This window comes from Heterocephalus glaber, unplaced genomic scaffold (assembly GCF_053883595.1).
Source record: "Heterocephalus glaber isolate CG9 unplaced genomic scaffold, H.glaber_assembly_v1.0 deba00001845, whole genome shotgun sequence".
Lineage (NCBI taxonomy): Eukaryota > Metazoa > Chordata > Mammalia > Rodentia > Bathyergidae > Heterocephalus > Heterocephalus glaber.
In genome coordinates this window covers 530,090-549,906 of record NW_028258494.1, presented here as the reverse complement: position 1 = coordinate 549,906, position 19,817 = coordinate 530,090, and the positions used below count along the sequence as shown (strand labels likewise).

At 36.3% G+C, this 19,817-nt stretch overlaps 2 pseudogenes; one reads left to right on the top strand and one right to left on the bottom strand.

The window, feature by feature from the left end:
* Window positions 1–3,762: 3,762 nt before the first annotated feature.
* LOC101720922 (protein odr-4 homolog) lies at window positions 3,763–5,071 on the bottom strand (annotated as a pseudogene).
* A 6,004-nt stretch (window positions 5,072–11,075) lies between these two features.
* LOC101721286 (kelch-like protein 5) lies at window positions 11,076–13,240 on the top strand (annotated as a pseudogene).
* Window positions 13,241–19,817: the final 6,577 nt, after the last annotated feature.

The window sequence follows — 19,817 nt, the reverse complement described above, 5'->3', positions numbered from 1 at the left end:
ACCTGTCTGTCTGCAGCGGGGTGATTCCTGTGTGAAGTATTTTTAAATATTATTGTTGATCATAATTCTACTCTTCATAGTGGTCAACTAAAATATCCTGTATTTGAAGTAATTTTTTCTCTATTTTTATAAGAGGACATTTAATCTTTTCCTTACATAAATATATGCTATGAATTTGTAGAGAAATAACTTTCATTTCTCATCCTCCAAGACTATACAACATGTGACATAGAGAAGTTATCAAAATAAAAATCTCTATTAAGTACTGGACAGATCCTGTTTTTTTTTCACACAGAAATGCACTGTAGTTAGTGCTATATAAACACTCTCGATGATTTTCTGTCTGCACATTTATCTTTTTCAAGAGTATCCAACAAAATAAGAGGTAAGAAATAGTAGTTCATGTTTATGTCTCTATCACAGGCAAAAGAGCCCTAACAATGCAGTATTTACACTATTCAGTCATTGCACGAGTGTAGTAGAGATATTCACTGGCATAAAGAAGAATGAGATATGAGAGGAAACCTAGAAGTAGACTCTGAGATAAGAACATGATTTGGATATGAGAGTGGAGGGAAAGAGAAGTGGACTAGGTGGTGAAGGGGAGGTAATAGTAAAAACGATGCGATATGTATATATACCAATTCCAAGAGATGAGTGCAATTATTTAACATGAGCATATACAAGTAAAAATCATTGCTATATCAAAAGAAAATCAGAGTAAGCACTCATATAATGTATAAAATGTATCATGAAGTTCTTCAACTTTTAAGTACTATTTTCTGGGTTGTGGACTATATTTTTATACTTTACAGTATTTTTAAATTAAATAAAAATTAAGAAGCAGGAAGACAAGGAACCTTTACACCCAAACTGGTCCACATCTTTGAGTCTGATCACTGTAGACTGCACTGTATTTTGACAATTGTTTTCATCAAAAAACTCACTATTTCTCTAATGATGGCATCATTCATTTGAAGAATCAATGCCAAGACCAAAATATTAACTTCCAAACATCCCTTAGTTGCACAAATGTTTTGTAAATGAATATGATTTTCCCTGTTTCTGTTAAGCAGCAAGAGCTCGGAGAGATGGAGAGATGTGCACACATTCTGCCCATAGTGGCAGGTCAATAACAGGCACTGAAATGTTGATTTCCTGTCCTTTAACCAGGACGCTGTCTCCACTACAGAAGCAAATGACAATATTCTCTTTATACAAGATGAAATTAGTTGGCCAATAATCATGCAACGTTTATTACTGTGTATACACCAGTGAAATATTTGACAGGAAATATTAAGACTAATAGATTGCATTTGATTAGGAAGGATTTTTTTGAGGCAAATAATGTAGGTGATTAATAGGAAATGGGACAAGTCTTAGTTGCTGTAATTCATATAACAATCCCCCACCAAAGTGCTATTTATGAATTTTCCTTTGTTTGACACAGAGAAAGGCAGAGGACTTTCAAACATTGTACAACAAACTTATTAAAAGATATCCCTGCCTCAGTTAATGTTATGCATCAGTTTAAGCATTCCAAAGTGATGTATGTACTTCACAGACACTTAAAACCAAATTTCAATTAATTCTGTTTATGTAATTAGATGTTGTTACATTATAAACTATGTAGCTGTGGTGTAGGCACTACGTAGTTTAGAATTATATAAATGTGCTAAGAATGTATAAATCTTTACTGACATGTATATATTGACATTAAAATTACCCCCTGACTTAAAGGCAGCAGTTTATTTTGAACATGTGTGCAGGAGAATAGAATCATGCAAAGATTTTAAGACCTGAAATTTTATAGTTGTCTCCTAAATCACTCTAAAATATGACTTCTGAAGCACACATGGTATTAGTAAATGTTCATTTTTAAAATATGGGTATTAGTCGGTATATTTATTTAATGTTGCAAAAAATATTTATTTGGTTTTATATTTGTATATAATTTCTATAAATACTTCTTTCATTACAATTATTTTATACAAAACATAATTTAAATTTACTTACATTTCTCATTTTATTTTCTCACTTCAGATCATCTGTTTGGAGTAATTTTCCTTTTTGAAGATCAAACTTTTGCAGCTTTTAAAATGAAGATATCTTGATGGTCAGTTTTCTTTTGTGCATATTCTAAACTGATCTCAGAATTCTGAAGATACCATCTTTTGGGGGACATTATTGCTGTAGAGAAACCTAAGTAGTGGATGATCTTGTGTTCATAAAGGATCTCTTTTCATTGCTTTTAAAATCTCACTTGGTAAATTTCCATTCACATATGTGGCCTAGTCATGGAATTTTAGATATGTTTCAGATATGATGTGCTTCCTGAATTCCTGCTTTTACAACAACTGTAGAAAAATTTGTCATCTCTTCAGATACGATCTCTCCTCCATTCTCTCTATTCTTTCTTCCTAGTAACCCTAGTCCTTATCATTCTTCCCTCCATATCTCTTAACTTCCAAATATTTTCTAGCTCTTGTTACTCCTTGCTGTTCAATGGGTCATGTCTTTAGATCTATATTTCAATTCACTGATCTCTTAATTCAGTTCTCTATAGAACCAGTTCTATATTGTTCAACACATCCAAGTTTTTTTCTTATTTCAATAAATATATTTCTCATCCTTAGCAATTCCACTTGGTTCTTTTCAGATCAGAGCCTGTGGCTCTACCCTTTACATTTATTTCTTATGTTGGTGATGAGAAGTTGGAGAACTAAATTCAACATTTATTTTTTCCAGGAGTTATTTCTCATGCTTTCTAATTTCATCTTGTGGATGATTTCCAGTCACAAAATAATATTATTTAATCATAATCTATGGGAACCTTTGACCTAAATTAGAAATGTTTTCTACCAGGAGCTACAAAGTACTACAAAGAAAGTATTTAACTATCTCATGTTCACATCTGTATTCTTGCTTCTGGTTTGACACTAACTGCATATGGTAGCACTGCTGTAGGTATTTGCAATCCAGAAAACCACAATGCACTTAGGTGCTTATAGTAGCATTCATTATTCCCAACTTAAAATATGCTCATTTTTGTAGGGGGAAAAATGATAGATGTGTGTTTTTTGAAGATTTTTCATACTTTTTTTGAACCTACTCAAAACTAGATTTTATTCAGTATCTAGTCGCTTCACAAAACATCTACACTATAACATCTACTGTAAGCAAGTCTTATTTAACATATTAAAACAGTTATGCTAACCTGAGTAAGAACATGATCTGTCATTCTATATGACTCAAATCTCTTGGGAAAGGCTTCTTATCCCTTGATCAGGACAAAGCATATAAAATATTGGAAGTGAGTGTGTATTAGAAAGGTCCCAGAGGAAGAAGTCACTCCACAAATTGTTGTGCCACTTGGTAGGAATTTCCCCTAATACTCTATTACTAAGATTACTAAAAATTGACTGTTAAAATGTTTAATCTCCTGATCAATGTGTGATCTAGATCAACAGGACTAAAATCTGTAGTATCTTTTAAAATCTTTTTAATAGATAGTAATGATGAGTTACATGCAACTCTAATCTAAATGCATATCTTTGTTTTAGAAAAGTTGGGCCAACTATAATACAACCTGGGCTAACCAAGGTAGCAGGTAATTTTGTGTTAGTCAGAAACATACCTAATACAATAGCAGTAGATGTAGCTGCTACTGTTTTAAATGCAGATGGATTGTTTACTACTTTATTATTCACAGTTGTTGATCAATGTTTACTGGATGATCAGGAAGCTTCTTTGTGCCTCACTCTAGTCACTGAAGGAATGAAAGGAGATACCTGCAGCAAGGACTGCACCTGCAAATGCTGTAATCATTTTTGCTGAATTTTAAATATTATTGTAGTTTAACTGGTTGCTCTAGCTGTTCATCTCCTGTGCTGTCCAAAGAAGCTTCATTATTCATAGAGAAACTCATAAGAGCTGTGTTTATTTCCTCTGCAATTTCTAAACATTCTATTTGAATCATCTGATCTAACATCTCTATAAAATGGACTCTGATATAATCACATACTATTACAGTAGATCCAGGAATGGGGACAAAAACTTGGTGATGGAGGATATGGAACTCTTTTTCAGAATCTCTTTTTTCTGGACAGTCATTAGAAAATAGATCCTCAAATAATATTTCACAGTGATCGGCAACTGTGTTCAATATATCTCTCTTCACTGTCTGCTCAGTATCTTTAACTTTGGGTTTATTGCTATGAATGTAAGCTCTGAATTTCACATTACCTTTAAGGTTTACAGAACCACTGTAGACCTGAACTGTGGTTGTGGATCTGTGGTCTGAATTCAGGAGCAAATGTGTTAGCTATCAGACATCAAAAGAATGACTAGATGATTCAGTATTTCCTCTATATTTTTTCTGTTCTTCTAATAGGTCACAACCTTCATCCTTAATTTGTCCATTAATAAAATAAACACCATTTTCAATTTTCTTGGCCCATAGTGTAAGTCCATTCTTTGTATTTTTCCCAGAGTATAGCTGATAGAAGTTGCAGAAAGTGGGATGTGAATATCAATATGAACAGTACACTCAAGAGAAAGCCATGAGGTAGATAGTCTCTTTTGATACTTCAAGTCTGTTGGTCTTGCTGAACTCTTTGGATCATGGACATCATAAGTTTGACAAGATATATTTTTGTAGAAAAGCAAATGTGAAATTCACTTGTTCTGAAACTTCCTCCCCTGTGAAATTCCACAGTCTTTTTCTAGTCATAGACTTTCCCACAGGATATATTGGTTTGTGCAGGGCATTTTAAAAGTCATTTTCAAATTCTAAAGTTGTGATAATACTCCAAGAACTAAAAGTTCCTCTGGTAGCATTCTGGAGACCTGGTGGGTATGTTCTGTAGCCCACTCTTCATCCAAATTATCCAACTTAGTTTTAGGATGTTTGATGTTCTCATTTTGTTCCTCTCTGGGTGGTGTTCTAGTGGCCAGAATCACATAATCCTTTTGTGAAGAACACTGTCCTATTAAAATACCAGAGACAAAAGGTTTTCCTTGGAGATTAATATGTTAAAGATACTGGCCAACAAATGTAGGTTCATCCCATTGTTGAAAGCTAATTCAGTTTTCTGTTCTACAGAATGTGCACATGTGGCAGAGAAATCTATTGAACCATCAGGGAATGCAGGTGCATTCAGCCTCTGGATGCAGACTACACTTCCTTTCCAATTCCTCAGCCAATCTAGTGGGTATATTTAAAGGGAATGGTAATGTTCTATATTCTAAAAATGAGGGGGCTGGGGATTTACCTCAATGGTACCCCTCCTGTCTGGCATGCACAAAGTCCTGAGTTTGATCCCTGGTTCCAAAAAAATAAAGAAATAAAATTAAAATAAAATAAAAATGAGGATGCATTCAAACCTGGTGTATGAGAACTGTCAAGAAGTTAACAGGCATGTATCCTGAAAAAAATAAAGTTAAGTTTGGTTCCAAGGTAGAATATCTTGATATTTTAAAATATTCATAATTATATTCATGTATGAGACAGAACTATAGTCTGTGCAATTTAAAAATATTTTAAAAACTTCTTTGTAATAACTGTAAGCTAGGTAATCATTTTCTCCATTTTTTAGGTGAGGGTACTTCCAGATGTATTTACTTTATGTTCTGTACTTACTTTTTGAATTTTTCTCATTTATTCATAGTGTGAGAAGGACAAACAACAAACTTAATTTACCTTCCAGTAATTTAGTTTAGAGAATTGCAATACCTGTAGAAGAAAGTGCTGATGTGAAAGCAGGTTAAATGGCATAAGAATAGTGGAACTCCAACTAGGCTTTGCATTCAAACCTGGTGTTAAATTACTTAGTCATATGTGAATGACTTTTCCAATCAGAAAACAGAGTAGTGTTCCCAGGGCACTTACAATAGAATACAGATGGGGGGGGCAGAGCACTGTCTTCCATCAGAATGCTTTATTGAGGTGAGATGGTGCTGACACATGTAAAAAATTTTTAAAAAGTAAAAATTATTCATAACATTATATTATTTTGTTTCATCATTAAGAGTGCAGTGTACAACAATGCCAAATTTATGGTAAATGATAATATTTGTTATATGCATTTTACTTAAATATATCAAAACCTGAAGTCTACTAAAGTTAAGCATACACATTATATATTAAAGATTTTCAAAATATAAAAAAATTGAGTGAGAATTTCATTCATAAAAGACAGAAATGAAAAAAAAACCCAAAATGAAAACCCCTAGAAGATGACTGGCAATGCTTTCTGATTGTAAACTATCAAATTTAATTTAGTTTGGAGATCCTGTAGTTCTAGTTCTTACATGCTGTTTTAGATATTAAAAATCAAAGGAAATTTTACTGTAATTTAGTTCTTGGTGCCTATTTTTTTCTTTTTTCCAGTCTTCTTTTCTTTCTCAAAGGTGCCTAAACAATAGAGCAGCATAGAATCTAACATGTATCTCATTATTCTACCTCATGGCTCTTTCAGAGGATCTGGACCTGCAAAGCATTTTCTTCAGACTACTCCTGTCCATATACTTAGTCATACTGCTTGGAAATCTGCTCATTATTTTAGTCATCAGCTCTGACTCCCATATCCACGTTCCCATGTACTTCTTCCTCTCCAACCTGTCCTTTTCTTACATGTGCTTAATCTCTACCAAGTCCCAAAGATGATTATGGACATCCGGTCTCAGAGAAAGTCATCTCCCCTTTGGGCTGCCTGACACAGATGTCAGTGTTTCTCATCTTTGTCTTTATGGATGATGTACTTCTGACAGTGATGGCCTATGACAGGTCTGTAGCCATCTGCCACACCCTGCATTACCAGGTCATCATGAACCCTAGTCTCTGGATACTTAGATTTTGTGTCTTTTTTTGTTCAGCCTTTTTATGTCCCTGCTGCATAATTAGATTGCCTTACACTTTACCTACTTTCAGGAATTGGAAATTGCTAATTTCTTCTGTGACCCCTCTCCATTTCTTAATCTTGCCAGTTCTGATACTTTTACAAAGTATGTAATCATTGATTCTGTTGGCATAAGCTCTGGATTTCTTCCTCTTTCAGTGATCTTTTTCATTTACTATAAAATTGTTTCTTCCATCCTGAGGCTCCTATAATCAGGTCAGAAGAATATAGCCTTCTCCACCCAGGTTCTCATTTCTCAGTTGTCTGCTTAACTTATGGAAGAGCAGTCAGAGATTACCTTGTATCTGATGCATCAAATTCTCCTAGAAATAGTGCAGTGGCTTCACTGGGGTACACAGTTTTCATCCCTAGGCTGAATCCATTCATCTACAGCCTGAGGACCAAGAACATTCAAAATGTTCTGTGAAGAACAGGGAACAGAGGAGATAATCTTACTATTGCTTTCATTTCTTTTGGAGTTGGAGTTAGAAAACCAGTAGTGTAGCTAGGCAACTCCTGCCTCCTGGGCCACATTATTCTTGTAGCTTCATGACTCTTATTCCATTCCATGAAACATAACTGAATCTTGTGTCCTTTGCTTTGTCATTTACTATCAACTGAGTGTCCCTGGATTATTTTCCTCATAAATATAATGACTAAATCAACAAACTCAGTCAGCCTCAGTAATTTCTGAGCAATGTCCCTGACCTCCAAGGGAAAAGATATATCCCTTTGCACATGTATTTAAAAGTTATGTGCATTTTCACATTTCCTGTATATTTTACTTCAAAAGTACATCTGAGTTATATATTTAGACATGTTATTTCCAGAGGCCATATCAGTGTTTCTCAGGGTTAGACTTATTCAAGTCACCTAGGGAGAATAAAAACACAAAGACATGGGTCTTCTCATATATGGTTCTGATTTATATGGATGTCACTAAGTATGAGGTTTTGAAAAAGTTCCAGAGACTATCAAGATGCCAGTTCCTAAAGGGATCAAGCTTCAGTGTGAAAATAAGAAATGAAATAAATGTAACAGCAAGCAAGGTGGTATTCTTCAAATGTAACCTTCAAATGAATGGTCTATGAATACCATGCAGAGTGTTATTGCAATAGCTGGTTTTAAATTGTTATCTTCATGCTCAGATGCCACACTTCTGCTAAAAAACTTTTTGATCATAACCACAGACACTTAAAACCACTAATCTATTTCACACCTGGTTTTGTTTTTAAACACTATCAGGATTGCTAAATTTCACTTCCTTGAAAATTTGGTTTATTTTAATATTTTTTCATATCCTCAAGCTGTCTCTTTTGGATTGTCCCTATAGTAACTATCTCTCATAACATTGTTTTTTGCCTTTGTCTTATAATAACCATTAAACCAATTATCCATACTTTATCCTCTTTTACAATAATTATATTTGTTTCTATTTCTTGACTAAAATCTGAGTGACAAATAATTAGATGAGAAAATGTTATGTTGTCAGTTGCCTTTCTTTGAGATGTTTCAAAATATACTGAAGAAATAAAAGTGGTTTTAAATATATAACTGTCTTCAGGTGCCATAAATTTCAGCTGGGCATGTGAAGAGTCAGTAGTGGTCTCATATTTCCAGTTATTCCAAGGCTCTTGTGCTGTCTGAGAATTACTGTCAACATCTAGTAAACTGAGCTTTGCTTCTTTTACTTTCTCCTAAGATTGCCAAGTTCCATGCTACCAGAATATTAGCCTTTTTTTTACATACTGAATAATAAATAGCTCAATAATTTTCTTTGTCATATGATAGACTCTCTCTGTAGGGAAAGTTTTGTTTTTTCCTCCTTTGTTAATGACTTAGAAGAATTATATGCAAAATTAGTATTTTACATGGAAAAGTTGGTAAAGTTTACAACAGCTATCTCAAAGTGTTATGACAATCTTGACTAAGATAAGGATTACACAGAAGGGTAAAAAATCATATGAGAATTTCAATTGATATAGACAAAGTCTTTAACAAAATGCAAAATCCATTCATGATTAAAACAACCATGACAAGAACAGACATAGAAGGACCTTACCTCAAACTGACGAATGCCATTTATAACAAACCACTGCCAACATCACCCTAAATGTCCACTCTCACCACTCCTGATCAATAGATTCCTTGATGCTGGTTTGGAATGTAAACTAGTACAACCATGACTGAAATCAGTGTAGAGAGTTCTCAAAAAATAAAAGTAGAAATTTCACTTGAACCAGTGATTGGCCTTTTAGTTGTGTTTCTGAAATAGTTAAAGACATCATAGTTCAAGGATATGTACATACCCATGTTTATAGCTGCACAATTCATAATAGCTACATCTTGGAAGTGGCCTGTATGTCAATCAACAGATGAATGGATAAAATATGTGATATTTATACACATTGGATTAATACTCTGCCATAAAGAATGATAAACGAGTCATATGTTGGCAAAAGGATGCACATAAAGATCATCATGTTTAAAGAAAGATATCAGGCATACAAACTTACATATTACATAGTTTCTCTTATATGAGATACCCAAATTATGAACAAAAACCAAAAGAAGAGATAGATAACAAGAAGTAGGAAGGTAGATCTTTCTCAAAGGAGAAAGAGATCAAGGGATGGAAGGAGGGGAGAGAGAGAAGAGAAAGGGAATAAAAAAGGAATTAAGATATATTATGTGCATATATGTACTCCACATAATTAATATAAACATTATGTACCTCAAAACACATGCCAAAGAAAAAAACAAGTGAGAGTAAAGTTATGATTGGAATGGAAGGGAGTGAAGGAAAGTTGGATGAAAAAAGCATTAATATGTTTTATGTAGGTGTGCCAAAACCTCACAAGGAACCTAAATAATATGTACTGAAAATATACTCATAAAGTAGAAGATATGAAAAAAATAGTTCACATGAAATGTTGAACAGAGCAATCAGGTAAAAGGAAGAAATGAAAAAGATATGAAATAAAAAGTAAGAACTCAAAATATACTTACTTGGAGTTGGCATGATTAATTATATGGAAGACATAAAAATTCCACCAGAAGATTCTTAGACCTAAGAAAATTTTCAAAGTGCCAGAATAGAAAATGAACACATGAAATTCAATAGTGCTCCTGTACACCCATAATGAGCCTGCCAAGAAACAAATCAGGTAAACAATTCCATTTGCAATAACTTTGAAAAAATTCGAACTTAGCAACTAACCTAAAAAAGGAAATAAAAAACCTCTATAATGAAAATTGTAGTACTCTGAACAAGAAATTGAAGAGGAAATTAGAAATTTGATAGACATGACATTGATCTGAAGAAGCAGGAACAATGTTTTCAAATGGTCATATTACCAAAAATGCCATATAGATTGAAAGCAACTTAAATCAAAACAAACAGTTTTTTTTGCAAAAGTAGAAAAACATACTAAAAATTTTATTGCACCAGAAAAAATCCAGAATAGCTAAAACTATCCTGAGGAAAAAGAGCAAAGCAGGAGGTATTATGGACCCAGACCTCAAAGCTACACTAATAAGAGCAGCGTGATACTGCCACAACAAATAGACATGCAGAGAAGACATGGAAATAGCCCAATGCACCTTGAGCCACCTGATTATTTCCAAATAGGCTAAAAATATATCCTGGGTCAAAGACAACCACTATAACAAATGCTGCTGGAAAAACTGGTTGGCCACATATAGAAGAATGTGCCCTGAAAATTAAAATCAAATCAAAATGATCAAAAAACTAGACACCGGCCCCACACTGGGACTGACCTATGAGCTGGTCCCTGAACCCTATCCCCCCGAGAGCCTGCCAGCCTCCTCCAGGCCTATCCAAAGAGTTTAGCCCTCGCTTGGCCTGACAGAGTGGGGTGGCTGCCTGCAGGTTGGCTGGCTGGTGACAGGGATGAGGCTGCTGGGAAGGGAGTGGGGATGAGAGGGGTTGAACATCCCTCTCCTCAGTCCTCTGGCCCTTGCCTCTGCCCCTGCCCTCTCCTCCGTCCCAGCCTCCCCTCCTCCCACTGGGACGCCCTGCCCCACTGTGATCCCTGGCCTCCTCTGGAACCCGACACGCAGGGCTTATTACTTCTCTTGTCTTGGTTGGATGCACAAATCTGTGTGCAGTGCTTTTTTCCCATTGCCTAGACAATCACATTGGTTTCTCTGAACATGTCAGGTTCTCATAAAGAGTTTGATGTGAAACAGATTTTGAAAATCAGATGGAGGTGGTTTGGCCATCAAGCATCATCTTCTAATTCTATAGTTGGCAGCCAGCAGGGAGAATTTTGGAATTGAGAACAGACTGGAGCAAACGGTGGGAGAAAGTTTTTAGATCCGTGTAGCCTGCAGTTGCCTTTGCCTTCAATTGGTTACCGAACGTCCAGCCAACTGGATTTTCAGAATTCACCTTCTTGGCCAATGGCATGCAATTCAGAAGTCCCTGCCTTTGAGTTTACAGCAGAAGATTGTGGTGGTGTACATTGGCTGGATAGACCAGAAGTGGATGATGGCACTAGGGAAGAAGAAAATCTGATTCCAGTTCATGCAGAACATGGAATTCTGAACTGTGGTGTTGGAATGATAAAAAATATAGACCTGTCATCTGTAATCATTTGTGTAATGGAGAGAGGGGAATATCTTTACATAGGACTTCCAATAGTAATCAGACATTGTCATCCTGTCATACTATGGAGCCATGCTCATCCGGTAAATTTTTTCAAGCCCTTAATGATGCTGAACAAACATTTTTAAAAAATGGAAAACTATTTGGGACATAAAGAGTTATGTGATTTAATTTTAGTTGCTGGTGATCAGAGAATTCCAGCTCACAGATCGGTGCTCTCCTTTGTCTCAGATTATTTTGCTGCTATGTTTACTAATGATGTCAGAGAGGCAAGACAGGAAGAAATAAAAATGGAAGATGTAGAGCCAAACATTATGGTTCGTGATTCAGTATGCATGTACAGGCCACCTTGAATTAAAAGAAGATAATATTGAGTGCCAGTTATCTACAGCCTGCCTCCTTCAGCTTTTGCAGGTTATGGAGCCATGCTATAAGTTTTTAATGAAACAGCTTCACCCATCCAATTGTCTTGGAATCTGTTCTTTTGCTGATACCCAAGGTTGTACAGGTTTGCATAAAGTGGCTTACAATTATACTATGGAATATTTCATGGAAATAATCAGAAACCAAGAATTTGTATTACTACTAGCCAGTGAAACTGCAAAGCTCCTTGCCAGTGATGACATGAATATCCCTAATAAGGAGACAATATTGAATGCACTTCTCACTTGGGTCCTTCACAATTTAGAGCAGAGACAAAAAGATCTCAGCAAACTTTTAGCTTATATTAAGCTACCTCTTTGCACCACAGTTCCTGGCAGATATGGAAAATAATGCACTTTTTTGGGATGACATAGAATTTCAGAAACTCATTATGGAAGCAATGAAGTATCATTTATTACCAGAGAGATGACCCATGTTACAAAGTCCTTGGACAAAATCTAGAAAGTCAACTTTTGATACATTATTTGCAGTTGGAGGAATGGATCCCAAAAAAGGTTCAACAAGCATTGAAAAGCATGTTCTCCATACAAATATGTGGACTCCTGTGGGAACTATGAATGGGAGGAGGCTACAATTTGAAGTTGCAGTGTTAGATGACTGTTTGTGGCTGGAGGGAGAAATGGACTGAACACTTTGAATAATGTAGAGTACTACAGTCCCAAAACAAAAACTTGGAGTGTGATGCCACCTATGTCCACACATAGACATGGCCTTGGTGTGGCTGTGCTGGAAGGCCCCATGTATGCGGTCAGAGGGCATGATGGCTGGAGCTATCTGATCACGGTAGAAAGATGGGACCCACAGGCTTGCCAGTGGAACTGTGTTGCGATTATGTCCATGCCCAGGAGCACAGTAGGTGTGGCAGTACTCAGTGGAAAACATTATGCAATTGGTGGTTGTGATGGAAGTTCTTATCTCAAATCAGTAGAATGCTTTGATTCTCATACTAATAAATGGACCCTGTGTGCACAGATGTCAAAAAGGTGAAGTGGTGTTGGAGTAACAACTTGGAATGTTCTACTGTATGCTATTGGAGGATGTGATGCCCCCATATCCAACTTGACTTCCAGACTCTCAGACTGTGTGGAGAGATATGATCCCAAAACAGATATGTGGACTGCAGTGGCATCTCTGAGCATCAGCAGAGAGGAAGTGGGAGTCTGTTTACTTGGAGATAAATTGTATGCCATTGGAGGGTAGGATGGACAGACATCTTAATATAGTGGAGGCTTATGATCCCCAGACAAATGAGTGGACCCAGGTATGACATTTCTTTTTGGTAGCTGGGATCAAACTTGGGACCTTGTGCATACAAGGCAAGCATGGTGGGACTGAGCTAAATCCCTGGCCCTGCATTTCATTTTTGATTGCCAAACTTACTCTCTTTGTGAAAGTAACTCCTTTTGTAAAGAAGAACCTCTCAATTTTATCCAATATTGACTATACCACATAACTATAATAAAGGCATCCCCTGAATAAATATAAAAACTGAAAAAAAAACCAAACAATATACCAAAACAGAAGAACTAAATCTTCTCAAAAAAGGTAAAACTCATGCAGAAATTGGTAAGGACATTCAGGAACAGAACCCTGATGGCACACACACACACAAAAATAATAGCCAGAATCAACAAATGAGACTACACTAAACAAAATTTCCATACAGGAAAAAAACAATCAACATAGCCAAGAGATAACCTAAATATGGGAATGATTTTTTGCCAGCTAATCTTAAGATAAAGAACAAATAATCTAGAACATATAAAGAATTTAGGCTCACAGCCCAGAGGAAGGGGCCTCTGGGCCACCTTTCCACTGCTCCCAGCTAGGGAAAGGGGCTTCTGGGCTACCATACCACCACTCCCAGCCCAGCGGAAGGGGCCTCTGAGCCTCTGTTCCACCACTCCCAGCTCAGAGAAAGGGACTTCTGGGGCACTGTACCACCACTCCCAGCCCAGAGGTAGTAGCTTCCAGGATGCCATAACACTGCTCCTAGCTCAGCAGAAGGGGCTTCTGGGCCACCATACCACCGCTCCCAGGGCAGAGGAAGGGGCTTTCAGGATGCCTTTTCACCACTCCCAGCACAGAGGAAAGGGCTTCTAGGCCACCATTACACCACTCCCAGCACAGAGGAAGGAGTGTCCAGGCTGCTGTTTCACTGCTCGCAGCACTGAGGAGAGGGTTTCTGGGTTGCCAATGCACTGCTTCAAGCACAGAGGAAGGGGCTTCTGGGCCACTGCTCCACTGCTCCCAGCTCAGAAGAGGTGAGCTGTGCAGGTGCCAAGAGCACCCCACACTGTTGAAATGAGAAGACATGTAAACAAGTCTCAAAGCCAGACTTCCAGATCACCTACAACAACCCCAAAGAGAAATGAGATGGAACACTCTGATACACAACCACCTGGACTCCTTGAACGGGTAACAAAAGAGGATCTGGAAAAAATGAAAGAAATAATTTGTCAGATAACAGCTGAGATTGTGCTCAAAGGGCAAGACATGATAAATCTAGAGAGGAGCTGAGGAACATGATGGAATTGCAACATAGGAAAGAGATGGTATTCATAAAACAGATGTAAACAGATTTCCAAGAGATTAAAAACTCCATTGAAAGTCTATAGAGCAGAATGAGATAACGTGAGGACAGAACTTCAGTTATAGAAGATAAGATGGCAATTAGTGACTAGCAAAAGAAAAATTGCTTTAAAATTGTAAGGGACCACAAGAAATCAATCCGGCAGCTGCTATAAGATGGAAAAAAGAATAACATAAGATTGATGGAGTTAATGAAGAAACAGGAAAGAGTGAAGATGACATAAAAAACTGTCCAGAGAAGTAATGGCAGAAAATGTCCCAAGCAGGGGAAAAGAACATGACATACAGATAAGTGGGGCATACAGCACTCCAACTAGCCTTGATCAAAAAAAAAAAAAAATCTACACATAGGCACATAATTGTTAACATTCCAGAAACCCAAAAGAAGAACAAATTTCTACAAACAGTTAAAGAAAAGAAACAAATCACATAAAAAAGAAAGCCCATCAGAATCACAGAAGACTTCTCCACACAAACACTTTAGGCAAGAAGAGTTTGGAATGACATATTCCAAAACCTAAAGGAAAACAGCGTCCAACCCAGATTGATGTACCCTACAAAAATATCCCTCAAAATTCGTGGAGAAATAAGATACTTTTATGACAAATAGCACTTTAGGAACTTCATGAAAACAAAACCAGCACTCCAAAAAATTTTAGACAATATCCTAGGAAGAGACAATTAGGATCACAACCTCAGGAACCACAGCAGAATGAACCTATCAGGCATGACAAGAAATTAAATGTAAAGGGGGAGAATCCAACAAAAAGAAATGGTCATGACAACAATAAGCCAATAATATTAATCAGTTATAGCCATCAATGGGAATGGTCTCAATTCACCAATAAGAAGAAATAAACTCACAGAATGGGTCAAGAAGCAAAATCCAGAAACATACTGCATACAAGAAATACACTTAATTAAAAAAGAAACTCATAGAATGAAAGTTAAAGGGTGGAAAACAATATTCCATGCAATGGGAACCCAAAAAAAAAAAGAAGTAGTTTTCCTCTTTGCAGATCCAGTGGATTTCAAACCAACACTGATTAAGAGAGACAAAGAAGGACACTTCATCCTTGTAAAGGGAACAATCCAGCAGGAAGAGATGACAATCATAAATATCTATGCACCAAACACTAGTCAGCCCATCTATATAAAATAAATACTAACACATATTAAAGGTCATATATGCACTAATACAATAGTAGTGGGTGAACTCAGTACCCCACTGTTACAAATAAATAGATCAACTAGACAAAAAATAAGTAATGAAATACTAGAACTCAATTGAATTCTTGAACAAATGAACTTAACAGATGTTTACAGAGTGTTTCACCCCACAAAATCAGAATACACTTTCTTCTCAGCTGCACATGGGTCATTCTCCAAAATAGACCACATACTCACACATAGAACATGTTTAAGAAAGTGCAAAGGAATTGAAGTTTTCCCCTGTATATTATCAGACCATAGTGCAAAGAAATGGGAGCTCAATAGCAAAAGAAATAGCAAAAATTTCTTAAACACATGGAAATTGAACAAAACATTTCTGAACAACCAATGGGTCATAGAGGAAATTAAAGAAGAAATCAGACAGTTCCTTAAATTAAATGACAATGACAATACAACATATCAGAATCTATGGGACACAATGAAAGCAATCTTACGAAGGAAATTCATAGCAGTGAATACCATATTAGGAAAACAGAACAAGCCCAATTAAACAATCTGATGCTGAACCTCAAGCTTCTAGAAAAAGAAGAGCAGGACAACCTCAAAGCTCATACAAGGGAGGAAATTATAAAGATCAGAGGAGAAATCAATGCAATGGAGACGAAGAGAACAATAAAAAAATTAATGAAGCCAAGAGTTGGTTCTTCGAAAGAATCAACAAAATTGACAAACCTTTAGCCAACCTTGTCAAAAAAGGAAAGAAAAGGTCCAAATTCATGCAATTAGGAATGAAAAGGGTGAAATGACAACAGACCCAGCAGAAATCCAGAGGATCATCAATACCTACTTCCAGAACCTATATGCCAATAAGATGGACAACACAGAAGACCTGAAAGGTCCAAACAACCCAATATCAACCAATGAAATTGACAAAATTGACAAACCTTTAGCCAACCTTGTCAGAAAAAGGAAAGAAAAGGCCCAAATCAATGCAATTAGGAATGAGAAGAGTGAAATTATAACAGACCCAGCAGAAATCCAGAGGATCATCCATACCTACTTCAAGAGCCTGTATTCCAATAAGATGGAAAACACAGAAGAAATGGACAGAGTCCTAGATATGTATGAATTACCAAAGTTTAACAAAGAACACCTGAAAGTTTTCTCAGATAACAGGAGAAATTGTTCTCCTGGCAAAGACATGATTAATAAATCTAGAGAGGATCTGAGGAACATGATGGAATCCCAACATAGGAAACAAATGGAATCCATGAAACAGATGCAAATAGATTTCCAGGAGATGAAAAACTCCATTGAAAGACTACACAGCAGAATGAGCCAATGTGAGGACAGAGTTTTAGATTTAGAAGATAATATTGCAATTAATGACCAGGAAAAGAAAAGTTGTTTCAAAATTATAAGGGAACATGAGAAATCAGTCCAGCAGCTGCTAGACAATGCAAAGAAGAATAACATAAGACTGATCAGAGTCAATGAAGAAACAGGAGAGAGTGCAGATGACATGAAAAACTTCACAGAAATAATGGCCGAAAACTTCCCAAGCAGGGGAAAAGAACTTGACATACAGATAAGTGAGGCATGGAGGACTCCAAATAGCCTTGATTAGAAAAAAGAAATCTACACATAGGCATAGAATTCTTAAGATTCCAGAAACTCAACAGAAGAACAATGTTCTACAAGCAGTTAGAGAAAAGAAAGAAATCACATACAAAGGAAAGCCTATCACAATAACAGCAGACTTCTCAACACAAACCATCAAGGCAAGAAGATCTTGGAGTGACATATTCCAAGCCCCAAAAGAAAACAGCCTCCAACACAGATTGATGTGCCCTGCAAAACTGTCTTCCAAAATTCCTGGAGAAATAAAGACACTTTCATGAAAAAGAGCACCTTAGGAACTTCATGAATACCAAACCAGAACTCTGAAGAATTTCACACAATATCCTAGGAACAGTCATTGAGGATCACAACCCCAGGAAGCAAAGCAGAATGAACCTGTCTGGCACAACAAGAAATTAAATGTAAAGGGGGAGAACCCAGCAAAAAGAAAAAGTCATAGCAATGATAAGTCAATACATTTCAGTTATAACCATCAATGTTAATGGTCTCAATGCACCAATCAAAAGAAATAGACTGGCAGAATGGGTCAAGAAGCAAAATCCAACAATATGCTGCATACAAGAAACACATTTAATTCAAAGTGGAACTCATAGACTGAAAGTTCAAGGGTGGAAAACAATATTCCATGCAACGGGAACCCCCCAAAAAGCAGGAGTAGCTATCCTCTTTGCAGATCAAGTAGATTTCAAACCAACAATGATTAAGAGACACAAAGAGGACACTTCATCCTTGCAAAGGGAACAATCCAAGAGGAACAGATGACAATCATAAATATCTATGCACCAAACACTAGTGCACCCAACTATATAAAACAAATACTAAGGGACATGAAAAGTCATATATGCGCTAATACAATTGTAGTGGGGAAACTCAACACCCCACTGTCACAAATAAATAGATGAACTAGACAAAAAATAAGTAATGAAGTACTAGAACTCAATTGAATTCTTGAACAAATGAAGTTAACAGATGTTTACAGAGTATTCCTCCCCAAAAACTCAGAATACACATTCTTCTCAGCTGCATATGTGTCATTCTCCAAAATAGACCACATACTCACACATAGAACATGTTTAAGAAAGTGCAAAGGAATTGAAGTTATCCCCTGTATATTATCAGACCATAGTGCAATGAAATTGGAGATCCATAGCAAAAAAAACCTGGAAAAATTTCATAAACATGTGGAAATTGAACAACACACTTCTGAATAACCAATGGGTCACAGAGGAAATTAAAGAAGAAATCACACAGTTCCTTCAATTAAATGACAATGACAATAAAACGTATCAGAATCTATTGAACACAATGAAAGCAGTCTTTTGAGGGAAATTCATAGCAGTGAATGCTCATGTTAGGAAAACAGAACAAGCCCAATTAAACAACCTGATGCTGAATGTCAAGCTTCTAGAAAAAGAAGAGGAGGACAACCCCAAAGCTCATACAAGGGAGAAAATTATAAAGATCAGAGGAGAAATCAATGCAATAACAAGTAAGGGAATGATACAAAAAATCAATGAAGTCAAGATTTACTTATTCAAAGGAATCAACAAAATTGACAAACCTTTAGCCAACCTTATCAGAAAAAGGAAAGAAAAGGCCCAAATCCATGCAATTAGGAATGAAAAGGGTGAAATGAAAACAGACCCAGCAGAAATCCAGAGGATCATCAATACCTACTTCCAGAACCTATATGCCAATAAGATGGACAACACAGAAGAAATGGACAGATTCCTAAATACATATGAATTGCCAAAGTTGAGTGAAGACCTAAAAATTCTAAACAACCCAATATCAAACAATGAAATTAAAAATGTAATTAAAAACTTAACAACTAAGAAAAGGCTGTGCCCTGATGGCTCCACTGCTGAATTCTACAAGACATTTAGAGAGGAACTACTACCAATACTGTTTAAACTCTTCAACAAAATTGAAAGGGAAGCCATACTCCCAAATTCATTCCTGGAAGCAAGCATCACCTTGATCCTCAAAGCAGAGAAAGACCTAACAGAAAAGAACTATAGGCCAATCTCACTAAGGAACATAAATGCAAAAATCCTTAATAAGATACTGGCAAATAGAATGTAGATCATCAAGAAGATCATGCATTCTGATCAAGTGGGATTCATCCCAAGGATGCAGGGATGGTTCAACATCTGCAAAACAATCAACGTAATACACTATATCAATAGATCCAAGGACAAAAATGATATGATTATCTCCATAGACGCAGGAAAAGCATTTGACAAAATCCAACATGCATTTATGATAAAAACCCTACAAAAAATTGGAATAGATGGTCTCTACCTCAAACTGATAGAAGCCATCTATGAAAAACCAGCAGCCAATATCATACTAAATGGTCAAAAACTGAAATCCTTCACACTAAAATCAGGAACAAGACAAGGATGTCCACAATCACCACTCTTGTTCAATATAGT